At 46.9% G+C, this 13453-nt stretch overlaps 1 protein-coding gene across 3 annotated transcripts in view; it reads right to left on the bottom strand.

The window, feature by feature from the left end:
- Window positions 1-13453, bottom strand: part of CHODL (chondrolectin) — a 155129-nt gene that overhangs the window by 14687 nt on the left and 126989 nt on the right. The gene's annotated exons all lie outside the window — the stretch shown is intronic.

Raw genomic sequence — 13453 nt, 5'->3', positions numbered from 1 at the left:
CGGTTCCAGAAATTCAATTTCTGGGGTTTCTTCTCTCCGCTTCTGGTTTTCGCATGGACCCCGAGAAGGTCCGCGCTGTGCTTGAGTGGGAGCTTCCTGAGAATCAGAAGGCGCTGATGCGTTTTTTGGGCTTTGCCAATTATTACAGGAAGTTTATTTTGAATTATTCCTCTGTTGTTAAACCACTCACTGATATGACTAGAAAGGGGGTAGATTTTTCCTCCTGGTCGGTAGAGGCGCGTAAGGCCTTTTCTAATATCAAGGAGAGTTTTGCTTCCGCTCCCATCTTGGTACAACCTGATATTTCTCTACCCTTCATAGTTGAGGTTGATGCTTCTGAGGTGGGTGTGGGTGCGGTCTTGTCTCAGGGTCCCTCTCCTGCCAAATGGCGACCGTGTGCCTTTTTCTCGAAGAAACTCTCCTCCGCAGAGAGAAATTACGATGTGGGAGATAGGGAGTTGTTGGCCATCAAGTTGGCTTTTGAGGAATGGCGCCATTGGCTAGAGGGAGCCAGACACCCTATTACCGTGTTTACTGACCATAAGAATCTGGCCTACTTGGAGTCAGCCAAGCGTCTGAACCCGAGACAGGACTGATGGTCTTTGTTCTTTTCCAGGTTTAATTTTGTTGTCACGTTCTGCCCTGGGGTTAAGAATGTGAAGGCGGATGCCCTGTCACGTTGTTTTCCGGGAGGTGGGAATTTTGAAGACCAGGGTCCCATTTTGGCTGAAGGTGTGGTGGTCTCTGCTCTTTATCCTGAATTGGAGGCAGAGGTTCAGGTAGCCCAGTCAGAGGCTCCTGATCTTTGTCCTCCTGGGAGGTTGTTTGTGCCTCTCGCTTTAAGACACAAGATTTTAAAGGAACACCACGATACTGTCCTTGCTGGGCACCCGGGGGCAAGAGCCACAGTGGATCTCATCGCTCGGAGATTCTGGTGGCCGGCGCTTCGTAAGTCGGTTGAGGGTTTTGTGGCAGCCTGCGAGACCTGCGCTCGTGCCAAAGTTCCTCATTCACGGCCATCAGGTCCTCTCCTTCCGTTACCCATTCCTTCCCGTCCTTGGACACATCTGTCCATGGACTTCATTACGGACCTGCCTCGTTCCTCGGGGAAGACTGTGATTCTGGTGGTGGTGGACCGTTTTAGCAAAATGGTGCATTTCATCCCTTTTCCTGGCTTGCCCAATGCTAAGACGCTGGCGCAGGCATTTATTGATCACATTGTCAAATTGCATGGTATTCCTTCAGACATAGTCTCTGATAGGGGCACGCAGTTTGTTTCCAGATTCTGGAAGGCTTTCTGTTCTTGCTTGGGGGTTCGGTTGTCATTCTCTTCTGCTTTCCACCCGCAGTCGAATGGCCAGACAGAGCGCGTCAATCAGAATCTGGAGACATATCTGCGCTGTTTTGTGGCGGAGAATCAGGAGGATTGGTGTTCTTTTTTGTCCCTTGCTGAGTTTGCTTTAAATAACAGTCGTCAGGAGTCCTCTGATAAGTCACCATTTTTTGGTGCATATGGGTTTCATCCGCAGTTTGGGACATTCTCTGGAGAGGGGTCTTCTGGTTTACCTAATGAGGACAGATTTTCCTCGTCTTTGTCATTTATTTTAGCAAAAGATTCAGGATAATCTAAAGAGCATGAGTGAGAGATATAAGCGTGTGGCGGATAAGAGACGTGTGCCTGGTTCGGACCTGAATGTTGGTGATCTGGTGTGGTTGTCTACTAAGAATATCAAATTGAAGGTTCCCTCCTGGAAGTTGGGTCCTAAGTTTATTGGGCCTTACAAAATCTTGTCCGTCATCAATCCTGTTGCCTACCGTCTTGATCTTCCTCAGACTTGGAAGATCCATAATGTTTTTCATAAGTCCTTATTAATGTCCAACCCATTGTACCCTCATCTTTGCCTTCTCCTCCGATTGTGGTTGATGGTAATCTTGAATTTCAGGTCTCTAGGATTGTGGATTCTCGTGTTGTCCGCGGTTCTCTCCAGTACCTCGTTCATTGGGAGGGTTATGGTCCTGAGGAGAGGATGTGGTTCCCAGTGACGGACATTAAGGCCACTCGTCTCATCAGGGCTTTCCATAGGTCCCATCCTGAGAAGGTGGGCTCTGAGTGTCCGGAGTCCATTTTTAGAAGGAGGGGTACTGTCACCACCAGACATCTGAGAAGCTCTGACAGATGCCTTTCAGAACCTCCTCCTTGAGCTTCCTTTTGTTTTGCTTTCATTTTCTCATCTCGTTAGCCTCTCTCAGCTGTCATGTAGTTCCGCTGATTGCATCCCTTTAAATCCCTTCCCAGACTGCTTCACTTTGTCGGATATTCATTTTGTGTCTTCTAGTTTCCTGTACACCTTCCGTGACAGCAGTATGGGGAGGGATTTAAAGGGATGCAATCAGTGCAACTACATGACAGCTGAGAGAGGCTAACGAGATGAGAAAATGAAAGCAAAACAAAAGGAACCTCAAGGAGGAGGTTCTGAATGACGTCTGTCAGAGCTTCTCAGATGTCTGGTGGTGACAGTTCCCTACTTCTGAAGCATTTTTTTTTTTTATTATGTATTTTTCTTTTTTGTTTTGTTTAATAAACTGATATTTTTCTCATTTATGTTGTTGAGCTTGGTGTAAATATTTATAGGTTATTGTGTTATTGTGATAGGGAGAGAGCTGGTTCTAGCGTTGTTAGAAAGAGATTGTCATATGCTATATGATGTCTGATATTAATTTCTTACGTTACTCATGGGATAACCCCATTAAGGGGTTTCTCAGACTGCTGAAATTGCTGATTTATCCTCACCCTCTTCCCCTCCAAAAACAGATGCATATCAGCAGAGAGGTGGGATGAGTTATTCACTGACAGCCTGTTCAGCTGCCAATGCCACATCACCACTCTGTAGCCTCCTCATGCTGCTGCTGCCACATTCCCACTCTGTGGTCTCCTCATGCTGCTGCCACATTCCCACTCTGTGGTCTCCTCATACTGCTGCCACATCACCACTCTGTGGTCTCCGCATACTGCTGCAACATCATTACTCTGTGGTCTCCTCATGCTGCTGCTGCCACCTCCACACTATGTTGCCTTGACACTCTGTGGTCTCCTCATGCTGCTGTGAACTCACAACTGTGTCTCTGGGCCACTCTGTGGCCTCCTCATGCTGCTGATGCCACCTCCACACACTGTCATTGTGCCACTCTGTGGTCTCCTTTTGCTGCTGCCACATCACCACTCTGTGGTCTCCTCATGCTGCTGCCACATCATCACTCTGTGGTCTCCTTATGCTGCTGCTTCAACCTCCATACTATGTCACCTTGCCACTCTGTGGCCTCCTCATACTGCTGCTGCCACCTCCACACTATGTCACCTTACAAGTCTGTGGCCTCCTCATTCTGTTGCTGCCACCTCCACACTATGTCATCTTGCCAGTCTGTGGCCTCCTCATGCTGCTGATGCTACCTCCACACACTGTCATTGTGCCACTCTGTGGTCTCCTCATGCTGCTACCACATCACCACTCCGTGGTCTCCTCATGCTGCTGCCACATCACCACCCTGTGGGCTCCTCATGCTGATGCCAAATCACCACTCTGTGGTCTCCTCATGCTGCTGCCACATCACCACTCTGTGGTCTCCTCATGCTGATTCCAAATCACTACTCTGATCTCCTCATGCCACTGCTACCTCAACACTATGTCTCTGGGCCACTCTGTGGTCTCCTTATGCTGCTGCCACCTCACCACTATGTCATTGGGCCACTCTGTGGACTTCTCATGCTATTCCCACCCTCCCCATGCTGTGACTGGGCCACTAGTGTCCCTGTTTGGCCTTGTTGACATCATCATTTATTTGACCCTTCTTCTGATCTGTCAGAAGAAAGGAAAAATGAGAGGCAAAATGGATCCTGTCTATGTAGCAGCTGTAAGGCCCCTATGGTCCCATCAGAATTGGCTTATGATTTGGTAGCCAAAAGCAGGAGTGGGTACAAAACACAGAAGACATGCTGACACGTATTTTTGTGTGGAACTCCCTTTTACACAATTGCCCAGCAATCAGTTTAAACAGTGTAAAAAAATAAAATAAAATCATACTTACCTCATTCATTTGCTCGCGACAGGCCGGCCACCGCTACCTTACTTGAAGATCTCACACTAAATCCCATATGCGGTGATGTATGACCTCCTCACTGGTGGAGCGAAATTTTGAGGCAAATCTTTAAGCAAGATGGCGGCTGGCCCGTTGCAAGCAAATGTTTGGGGTAAGTATGATTATTTTTTTTTTTTAATTTACACTATTATTATTGTCAGGTACCACAATCGTGTATAAATGCGGCATCCGAGGGGTACAATAACAGGAAGCAATGCTATTGCACCCACTACTTACAAAGAAATGTACTTCGTGACTAGTGATGATCGAGCACCAAAGTGCTCGGGTGCTCTGGCTGAGCAGCCGAGTATAATGGAAGTCAATGGGAGAACCCGAGCATTAAACCAGGCACCCCCTGCTCTGAAGAGGGGAGGGTGACTGGTTCACAGAAAAAGGTCAGAAATTGATGGAAATACCACCGAAATGGTTCAGGAACACCATTGGGAGGATGTCTCGATGCATCTTGGACTCCCAGATCGCTGCTGGGAACCATGTTGTTCGAGTAGTAGGCGACTTTTATAGCCTGACAATAATACGCACAAGCCCGAAGATAAAATCGAATTTAGAGGAAAATTGTTAGAGAAACATTCTTTCCTGTATATTTACTTGTATATAAAGTGCAAGTGCTGCCAAAAATTACAAGAAAGAGGTACTCCGATACAATGTGTATATCACATAATGGAGGGCCTCATTCACATTGTGGTACAATAGTTCAGGTAGTGGGACTCCTACACTAAAGCCTATGCACTAAGTGAAAGGACTGCCAAAAATTACAAGGAACCGGCATTCCAAAACACCCTTTGTTACACATAAAGGAGGGCATCATACACACCCTTGAAAAATTATGATTTATGGCCTGCTGGTGACTCTCAAAAACATTTGGAGCAAGGGCCTGCTGATCTGACCATCTAAAACATTAGGGGCGAGGTCCTGCTGCCGCATTAGTGACTCTAGATAACCTCTGGGCCATTTGGTCCATTTGGCCATCTGCCCCATCAACTTGAGATGTTCTTTTCTGTTCCTACCATGGTGATCACAGGTAATGGGGAATCAGAGTTCGATGCCGGAGAGGGAGCTTGAGAAAGGTATACCACATCCAAGAGAGGTCAATGGCTGAAATCTGATTGTCTGTTGTTGCCTTGCCCCCTTTTTTTCCTAATTGTGAACCACCCAGAGAGGGTGGGTAAAATGATTAAAGCAGAAGCATCAAAGGAAGGCAGCAGGCGTGCGGCAATTACCTTCTCCTGACTCGGGGAGTTAGTGACGATAACTAACAATACAGCACTCTTAAGCGGCCCTGTTATTAAAATGAGTGCACTTTCCGTTAACGAGGATTTATTGGGGGGCAAGTCTAGTGCCAGCAGTCAACTTGCTTCCGGCCTCCACAACGTTCACCCAGTGAGCCATCATTGTGAGGATTGTGTGGACCAGACTCTTGGCTACTGAGACTGGACTTGTAGGTGAGGGCCTTGTTGACTCTAGATAACTTCTAGGCGATCGCACGTCCCCATGACGGTGATGATCCATTTGGATGTCTGCCCTATCAACTTTGGAGCGATTTTTAAACAAGGACCTTCTGGTATAGCACCGTTGAGCTTGTCCTCTTCACCAGAGGAATGAGATATAAGAAGTTTTATTTGCAGTGGGGGTGGAGAAGGGTGAACACCCAGTAATCAGTGTTGTCTATAACACGCGGGTCGTGGTAAAGGCAGCCTAACATGAAGTCAACCATTTGTGCAAGAGTAACAACAGGCAAGACTTCGCTGTCGCCATCAGAAGGTGAGCTGACCCGGTAAAAGATTGTAGGCAAGAGCCTGCAGGTGAGCTGACCCTGTAAAACATTATATGCAAGGGCCTGCAGTTGAGCTGACCCTGTAAAACATTATATGCAAGGGCCTGCTATTGAGCTGACCCTGTAAAACATTATATGTGAGGGCCTGCAGTTGAGCTGACCCTGTAAAACATTATATGTGAGGGCCTGCAGTTGCGCTAACCCTGTAAAACATTGTATGCAAGGGCCTGCAGTTGAGCTGACCCTGTAAAACATTGTATGTGAGGGCCTGCAGTTGAGCTGACCCTGTAAAACATTGTATGCGAAGGCCTGCAGTTGAGCTGATCCTGTAAAACATTGTATGCGAGGGCCTGCAGTTGAGCTGACCCTGTCAAACATTATATGTGAGGGCATTATATGCAACGAATAAGCATGTTAATATGATGGAAGAGGAGGATGAGAAAAGGAAGATTTAACTATATCCCTTTTTTGTGGTGGAAGGGGTGCATGGGAATACAGTTTAATGTGCCTTTGTACATCCGCTTTCCTCTGGTGAAGTCGAAAAGTCAGGGGCAATTCAGGCCTTGTTCATTTTTTATAAGAGTCAACCTGTCAGCATTTTCAGTTAACAGGCATTTATGCTTCTCTAATATAATGCCACCAGCAGCACTAAATACCCACTCAGACAAAGCGCTGGCGACAGGGCAGGCCAGCACGTCCGAGACTTAGAGTGCCAGTTCGTGCCATGTGTCCAGCTTGTACACCCAGTAGTTGTAAGGTATTGAGGGATCATTGAGGACGCTGACACGGTCTGCTATGTACTCCTTCACCATCTTCCAAAATTTTTCCCTCCTTGTGACACTAGGCCACGCATCAGGTGAGGGTGCTGGCGAGGTGTCATGAAACTGTCCCAGGCCTTGGAAAGTGCTGCCCTGCCTCTCTTGGAAATGCTGTACATTCCCCTTGTCCCCCCTCCTCATTTGGTCAAGGAACTACGCACTCTGTCGCCAGCGTTGTCAGATGGAAATGTTTGGAGCAATTTTTCAACAAGGACTTTTTTGGTATTGGACCGTTTTTGCTCATCCTCTCCACCGAGAGGAATGAGACATGAGAAGTTCTCTTTGTAGCGGGGTTCGAGAAAGGTGAACACCCAGTAATCCGTGTTGTCTAAAATGCGTATAATGCGTGGGTCGCGGGAAAGGCAGCCTAACATGAAGTCAGCCATGTGTGCCTGAGTACTAACAGGCAAGACTTCGCTGTCGTCATCAGGAGGATCACTCTCAATCTCCTCATCCTCTTCCTCCTCTTCTGCCCACCCACGCTGAACAGATAGAATTAAACTTCTATGGGTACTATCATCTGTAGCGGAGGCAATCGTCTCCTGCTCTTCCTCCTCCTCTTCATCGTCCAATTCGCGCTGAGAAGACGGGCAGAGGGTGGTCTGGCTATCACCCTGTGTAATGTCTTCTCCCCCCCATTTCCACCTCTTCCACATCCAAAACATTGTCCTTAATTGTGAGCAGCGAGAGTTTGCGTAGACACAGAAGTGGGATGTTGATGCTGATAATAGCGTTATCGCCGCTCACCATCTGTGTTGATTCTTTAAAGTTTATTAAAACCTCACAGAGGTCAGACAGCCATGCCCACTCCTCGCTTCTGATTAGCGGAAGCTGACTGGAAAGGCGATTACCATGTTGCAGCTGGTATTCCACTACTGCCCTCTCCTGCTCACAAAGCGTCGCACAACAGCCGGTGAGCTGGCAATTTCAAGTGCTGCTGCAGCATTGACAGACCGGCTGAAGCTGTCGATGACTTGCGGAAATGTGCACACACGCGGCGCACCTTCGCCAGTAGCTCAGGCAAATTGGGGTAGGTTTTGAGAAACCACTGAACCACTAAGTTTAAGACGTGGGCTAGGCATAGGATGTGTGTGAGCTTGGTTGTAGGTTGAGTGGCTAGAGCCACAGCTCAGTCTGGACTCTTATCCCGTGCAACAGCTCTGCGGTGGTGTGCTGTTTGTCCCCTAAGCATATCAGCTTCAGCACGGGCCTGTTGATGCTTCCCCACTTCAGTGCTACACTGCTTCCAGCTACCGGCTTATAGCTGACTGGTGCTGCACGCGGATAATTTGGAGGTAGAAGTGGAGGAGGAGGCGGCGGAGGAGGAGAATTGGGGGTTGGAGCCACTAACATAGGTGCTGGCGGAAACCCTAATGAAATTAGGGCCCGCAATCCTCGGCAACTGGTAGCACCTGTGCCATCCCAGGGTACGACTCGCTCCCAGTCTCCACAATGTTCACCCAGTGTGCCATCAGTGAAATGTAGCATCCCTGGCCAAATGCACTTGTCTATGTGTCCGTGGTTAAGTGGACCTTCCCAGTAACTGCGTTGGTCAGGACACATGTGACGTTTTGGAACACATGTTGGTGTAAGGAGGGCATGGCACACCTCAAAAAATAGTGGCGGCTGGGGACAGAGTACCGCTGCCGACATCAGGCTGCGGAAGGCCTCAGTGTCCACAAGCTTAAATGACAACATTTCCAGGGCCAGTAACTTTGAAAAGTGCGCATTTAGTGCTATGGCCTGTGATTGGGTGGCTGGGTATTTGCGCTTGCGTTCAAATGCCTGGGGTAATGACATTTGGACGCTGCACTGGGACAGGGAAGTGGATGTGGTCGCTAATGGTGCTTGCGAAAGTCCAGGTGCATCCTCGCCTGCGCCTTCGACAGGCGATTGGCCAGCATGTACCATAGAGAAAGAGGAGGAAGTGGTGTGACTCGCAGACACAATTTGCGGACCCAGGCGTTCGTCCCACTTATTACAGTGCTTGGATGCCATGTTGCGGATCATGCTGGTGGTGGTGAGGTTGCTAGTGTTCACACCCCGGCTCATTTTGGTGTGGCACAGGTTGCAAACTACTATTCTTTTGTCGTCTGCACTTTCCTCAAAAAAGCGCCATACTGCGGAACACCTACCCCTTGGCAAGGGAGATTTACGCAAGAACGTGCTCCATTGAACAGTTGTGGGCCTGTTTGGTGTGGCCCGCCTTCTCCCTTTTGCCACCCCACTGCCTCTTACAGCCTGTTGCGGTGCTGCAGATCCTTCCCCCTCCCCTTCTGTAGTGCTGTCCTTGCTCGGCTTTACACCTTCCCAGGTTGGGTCAGTGACCTCATCGTTCACCACCTCCTCTTCCACTTCCTCACTGTGATCATCCTCTTGATTTGTTGACCTAACTACAATCTTAGTGATTGACAACTGTCTCATCCTCTTCATTACTCTCTTGAGACAGTAATTGCAGTTGACTCATTGGCAACTGTGTCTCATCATCATCCACCTCATTAAACACTAATTACGTTCCCCACCATCATGTTCTTGTGATTGTGGATGCTCAAGAGGTTGGAAATCAGGGCACAAGATCTCATGTCTTCAAATGACGAAGAAAAGAGATCCTCGGAATTTCCGAGTGTGGGATCACTTGTTTGGAAAACACTGTAAATGGTGGAAGGAAGGAGGATCAGGGTGAGTATTGTGTGGACCAGACTCTTGGCTACTGAGTCTGGACTTGGTGGAAGACAGGGTGGTGCTTACCCGACTGGAAGCATTATCTGCTGCAATCCATCTGGTCGCACTTGTCTGACGTCAAGAGTATTATCCTGCTGACGCCCTGCAAACTGGAACATGAAGTAAAGTATCGTAAATGATTGTTTTTCTTTTTCTGCTCTGGCAGCAGGCACAGTTTCAACACGCCCAGGGCCACGGCTTCTGCAGTGAACCATCAGCATCACGGCCACTTCCCTTACCTTTAGGCCCCTTTCACACGGGCGAGTATTCCGCGCGGGTGCAATGCGTGAAGTAAAGGCATTGCACCCGCACTGAATACTGACCCATTCATTTCTATGGGGCTGTTCATATGAGCAGGTGATTTTCACGCATCACTTGTGCGTTGCGTGAAAATCGCAGCATGCTCCACTTTGTGCGTTTTTCACGCAACGCAGGCCCCATAGAAGTGAATGGGGTTGCGTGAAAATCACAAGCATCCGCAAGCAAGTGCGGATGCGGTGCGATTTTCATGCACGGTTGCTAGGAGACGATCAGGATGGAGACCCGATCTTTATTATTTTCCCTTATAGCATGGTTATAAGGGAAAATAATAGCATTCTGAATACAGAATTCATAGTAAAATAGCGCTGGAGGGGTTAAAAAAATAAATAAAATTTTTAACTCACCTTAATCCACTTGCTCGCGCAGCCCGGCATCTCCTTCTGTCTTGATCTTAGGTCTGTGTAGCAACAAGGACCTTTGGTGACATCACAGTCATCACATGATTCATCACATGATCTTTTACCATGGTGATGGATCATGTGATGACCGGAGTGACGTCACCACAGGTCCTGTTGCTACACAAAGCTAAGATGAAGACAGAAGGAGATGCCGGCTACGCGAGCAAGTGGACTAAGGTGAGTTAAATTATTTTTTATTTATTTTTAACCCCTCCAGCGCTATTTTACTATGCATTCTGTATTCAGAATGCTATTATTTTCCCTTATAACCATGTTATAAGGGAAAATAATACAATCTACAGAACACCGATCCCAAGCTTGAACTTCTGTGAAGAAGTTCGGGTTTGGGTACCAAACATGCGCGATTTTTCTCACGCGAGTTCAAAAAGCATGACAATGTTTTGCACTCGCGCGGAAAAATTGCGGGTGTTCCCGCAATGCACCCGCACATGTTTCGGCAACGGCCGTGTGAAATGAGGCCTTACTGTTCAGCCTTGCGCATACTTAATGTTATATGCACTCTTGACACACAAGATGTGGCAGAGATGTCACAGTTCACAGCAAGCACAGTATATGGAAAAAGTACAGTAAAAGTATGGAAAAAAGGAAAATAGATTTATGTTATATTTCTCCAATGTCTGCCTGACACAGAGAAGGTATTGGACAGATGTCTCTAGTCACTGCAGACACACTCTAGAAAAATTATTGAAAATGATAGAAAAAATATTGTATTTTTCCGTTATATTTCTCCAATCTCTGACCCTTACATAAGGTATTGAACAGATGTCACAAGTCACTGCAGACACACTCTATAGATAAAGTATTGAAAATTATGGAAAAAATATAGTATTTTTCAGCGATATTTCTCCAATCTCTGGCCCTGACACACAGAATTGGACAGATGTCTAGTTACTGCAGACACACTCTAGAAAATTTATTGAAAATGATGGAAAAAATATATATACATTTTCAGTTATATTTCTCTCATTTCTGGCCCTTATACACAGAAGCTATAGGACAGATGTCAGAAGTCACCCTGCTGAAACCCTCTATATATAAAGTATTGAAAATGATGGAAAAAAAATATATTAATTTTTAGTTATATTTCTCCAATCTCTGGCCCTGACACACAAAAGGTATAATACAGATGTCACTAGTCACTGCAGACACCCTCTATAGAATAAGTATTGGAAATGCTGGGAATTTTTTTTTGTACTGTAGCTATCAAATACTGCCAGCCTGCAACACCACACACAATAGTCCTTAAAATGACTTTTGGGTCTTTGAAACATTTTTCTACTGAATTGATTGCGTTCAGACTCCCTACACTCTGTCCTTTCCGAAGCGCAGCTCTCCCCGACTACAAATGAGCCGAACATGCGTCATCGGGTGCTATATAGCACCCGATGACGTATTCCGGCCAGCCAATCACTGCAATGCCAGTAGCCGACATGGCTACTGACATTACAGTGAGGGCAGTACTTACCTACACGTTTATTGGCTGCATAGCAGCCGTGAGACATGCGGGAAGGAGACTCGAGCACATGTGACAAAGTAATTAGTCACAAAGCAATTTATTTTGTCAAATTCGGCAAAACAGACGATTCAAATTGTTCAATATTTGCTAATCTCCAATTAGTGGCGCAAAAATCAGTCCCAAACTAAGCCAACCAATAATTGGTATAGAATAAGACAAAAGCGTCTCTCCCTGCACCAATGTATCATCCATCCTGAGTCCCTGTGATACATCTGCTGCAGGTCTAGACAGCTGGTCTAAGGTTACGCCATCGTTAAGATCAGTAAATCTGCCCGATTGTTTTCACATGCGACCTTAAGATGGCAGTCGGCAAAAGAATGAATGAAATTGTAAGTGATGGGTATATTGAAGGACCTCTGTACTCAGGGGTGAACCTAGCCTTTCTGCTGCCTGAGGCAAAAACTGAAACGGCACCCCCCCCCCATGCCAATTTTTTAACCTAACTCCTTTGCCACAATGAAAGCGCTCATTGCCCATGACCCTTCCACTGCCCCCCTCTTGCCCCTACCTGGTGCTGCCTGAGGCGGTCGCCTCACCTGGCCTCATTGGTGGTGCACACCTGTCTGTACTACAAAAAAATAAAATAATAATCCCCATATTTCATAAGCCGCAGGGAAACTGCACATGGACTTTGTGTGACGTAGTGTACCAGAGTGTTTCGCTGTAATAAGCCATGCATCTTGTGCCATGCATATGAAGAATCAGGTTTATTTGCATAAAACCCAGAAACCCTTATAGGGCCCATTCACACTGCATCTTTTGCAATCAGAACTGTGGTGTGGATTCCGCTGCAGCAGTGGCCACATGGTGTCCACCTCTCATTGTTTTCAATGGGAGGTCACACAGCTGGCAGTTTAAAGCTGTGACCACACAGACGTGGCTCTTATTGGCACATGTTTGGACAGACACCGCTGGAAGCCTCATATCCACTCGCGGTTTAGGTCTATTCTATGGAGCAAAACCCTGAGTGGCTCCGCAGCATTCAAAATGAAAAACCACGGCATAAACCAAGTGTGCAGTGTGAACAGGCCCGGAAAATGGACACATAAGTATAAAAGAACAGCACAACATTATAAAAATGATGACATATATACATTTATTAGCGGATCTGTTATCAGGCTATGCTGGCCTTTGTAAGGGCAGTTTAGTAGGGAACATGTCTGATGTCCTTTTAGACAAAATAGCATCAAAAAATATTCAGTCATTTGTCTAAGGGCAAATTGCGGATCCGCAAAAACGCGGATGCTGCCCGTGTGCGTTCCACAATTTGCAGAAAGGGCAGCCCATTATAGAAATGAATGGAGCAACGGATCTTTTGCGGCCCCATTGAAACGAATGGGTCTGCAACCATTCCGGAACAAATGCGAACCCATTAGTACAGCCGTGTGAATGAGCCCTACCAGAAATTATCAAAGACTACACAGAAAAAAAATCTATGAGTTCAGTGTATTCATGAGGAGAACACTTTCCCTGCTACTCTTACTGGTGACTGATGGCTGAAGCTGCAGGGGGACTACTCCCCCCACCAAACTCAGAATTATCTGTCCAGTGCAGTAACGTAACTACCAAGGAGACAGACCACATGACAGCTATGGGGCCAGGGGAAACTGCTTCTCCTATCTTCAACATAGTTTCCCTGCATTTTCCAGCAGCCACCTCTAAGGGAGCTCAGTGCAAAGAAATTATTCAAAAGCTCCCATTGATATAAATGGTAACTGTATACATTCCTAAG

This window comes from Bufo gargarizans, chromosome 3 (assembly GCF_014858855.1).
Source record: "Bufo gargarizans isolate SCDJY-AF-19 chromosome 3, ASM1485885v1, whole genome shotgun sequence".
In the NCBI taxonomy this organism is placed as follows: Eukaryota; Metazoa; Chordata; class Amphibia; order Anura; family Bufonidae; genus Bufo; species Bufo gargarizans.
This window is presented reverse-complemented; position numbering and strand designations above follow the sequence as displayed.